The sequence below is a fragment of the Dipodomys spectabilis genome, unplaced genomic scaffold (assembly GCF_019054845.1).
Source record: "Dipodomys spectabilis isolate Male_0828 unplaced genomic scaffold, ASM1905484v1 ptg000020l, whole genome shotgun sequence".
NCBI classification, from domain to species: Eukaryota; Metazoa; Chordata; class Mammalia; order Rodentia; family Heteromyidae; genus Dipodomys; species Dipodomys spectabilis.
Window position 1 is genome coordinate 1,019,755 of NW_024870697.1, and position 2,619 is coordinate 1,022,373.

The window sequence follows — 2,619 nt, forward strand, 5'->3', positions numbered from 1 at the left end:
ACCATGCAGTTTATACATAGTGTTTAGTGAGTTATTTTGGTTTCCTTTTTTCTCTCCTCAGGTTTGAACTCTGGGCCTGGGTGCTGCCCCTGAGCTCTTTTGGATGAACACTAGAACTCTATTACTGGAGGAACAGTAGTACTTTCAGATTTTTCTGAGATTTAACTGGAGATAAGAATCTCACAGACTTTCCTGCCTGGGCTGGCTTCAAACCTCAATCCTCACCCTCCTGATTATTTAGGATTACAGGCATGAGCCACTAGTGCCTGTCTTAATACATTGCTTCCTTTTTTTTTGGCCAGTCGTGGGTCTTGGACTTAGGGTCTTGACAAAGGGCAATGTCCTTGAACTTCTTTTCCTCAGGCTAGCACTCTACAATTTGTATCACAGTGCCAATTCCAGAATTTTTGTTTATGTAGTACTGAGGAATCAAACCGAGGGCTTCATACTACCACTAAGTCTACCACTAAGCCACATTCCCAGCCCAGTTTAATGCATCTTGATGATCATTTTCCCTCATCCTTCTCAATCCTATCTCATCCCTCAATTTACATAATTTTGTAGAATATTCACTGACTCGCAATATCATATATAGTCACGTAGAGGATATGCCACAGATCATATTTTATAGATAATCTCATTCATCAACCTACTAAACTTATGCATTACAGAATTCTGTGATTTTAATTTCTAAATTATCTCTCAGATTCACCCACTACTATTCTAAAATTTTTCCTAAGGTTAATGCAAATGCAATCTGTAATTCTTTGATAAAGTACAATGATTCATAGAAAGTTACAGTTGGACTATGAACATCACCTTCAGTTCTAGAATATTTTGTCATCACAACCCTCTCAAAATACTCCAGTATTTATTAGTAGTCACTTCCTGTTATCATTTCAACCTACCATCCATTGACCAACCATTACTTCATAGTCTACCACTACAGATGTGCCAATTTTATAAAGCTAATTTAATTAGAGAATGAAGTTTATTTTATGTATTTCTCCCATGTAATATTAGTGTTTCCCAAGTAAGTTCATATAAATTTTTCTCAATTATAGAGCATATTGTTTTGTATGCATTTGAATAATTGTATAATGTCCTCAATTGGCATTTCAATATTTTATTATATATTATTGTAAAAGGTTTTGCTATGTATATTCTTGTACATGTGTCTCATTGGGCATGTGTTGAAATCTATTTTGTATATAAAATTATGATTCAAAATGCTGGATAATAGAGCAACTATATGTGTAATATCTTAAAGATTGTCAGTATATTTAACAAACTGACTATATCATTTTAAGTGCTAAACACCAATGTATAAGGATTCCAATTTCTACATAGTGGTTGTGCAGTGCTATCTTGTTTCTATTTCCACTAATCTCTATATGTATGCAATGTCTAGGTAGGTTATGTTCTTTCCAAATGTTATTTGGTTGTTGACATATTATTACAAAGATATGTATTTGGACTTTTTGATAACTTAGTCAGGATGGTTAAGTTTTTCATTGGCATTAATATGCCCTTAATATATTTCTGATTCAAGTCTCTTTAAATCAGTGTATATGTATACCTACTATGTGTACGTATGCATATATTCATACTTACATGTGTATCTATACAAATAACTATATATGTATACACATAAATGAATATGCAGATGTATATATACATGTATATAGACATATATATATATTATTATTATTTTCATTTGTCCGTAAGCTATCATTTTACTTTATTTGCCAAACATGTCCTTTATTGGCTTTAGCAATACGCAGTCTTAAATATAGGTTCAAGTCTAACATTTTAGTATTATCTTAGACACCAATGGCCTTCTATTCTAATGAGCCATGAGCCCCGACTGTTGACCAAATTTCTTAGTTTGTTTACACAATTACTATAATCATGTATTTTCTCATCTATCATTGTTTCATTTCACCACAGAATCTGTATTTATCCTTTATGTCATGCTTGAATACCAATGCCTTTGGAAGATATTTATTAATTGGTGTATATTAATTTTATGAAGAAATCGTATTGAAATATTTTGCACACTCACATATTAATCAAGGGCCCGATTAACCTGTTTCTGTCTTTCTCAATTCCCATAGCCCTTTATTTTTCAATGGTTTTCTGTGAATGTCTTTGTGCTATCTCCACACATCGTCAAAATCTATTTCAGTGCTGTTCACCCACCATCATTGAAAATTATACCATGTTGAATATAAAGACAAAAATCTAAATAAATAGAGACATATAATTTTTATGGATTGGAGGATGCATATTGTCTCCTGCTTCCTCCCCCCCATTTTTTGGTCATTCTTGGGGCTTAAAATCTGGGCCTGGGTACTGTCCCTCAGCTCTTCACCTCAAAGTGAGTGCTGTACCCATTGAGCAACTTTGCCACTTCTAGATTTCCCATGGTTAATTGGAGATAAGAGTCTCACAGACATTCCCATTCCAGCTGCATTTGAACCACAATCCTCAGATATCAGCCTCCTATGCAGCAAGGATTATAAGCATGAGATATCAGCGCCCAACTTCACAATTTTATTTATAAGTTTTTGACAATTTCTTAAAACACCTGACCAACACACTTTAATTCATTGACAA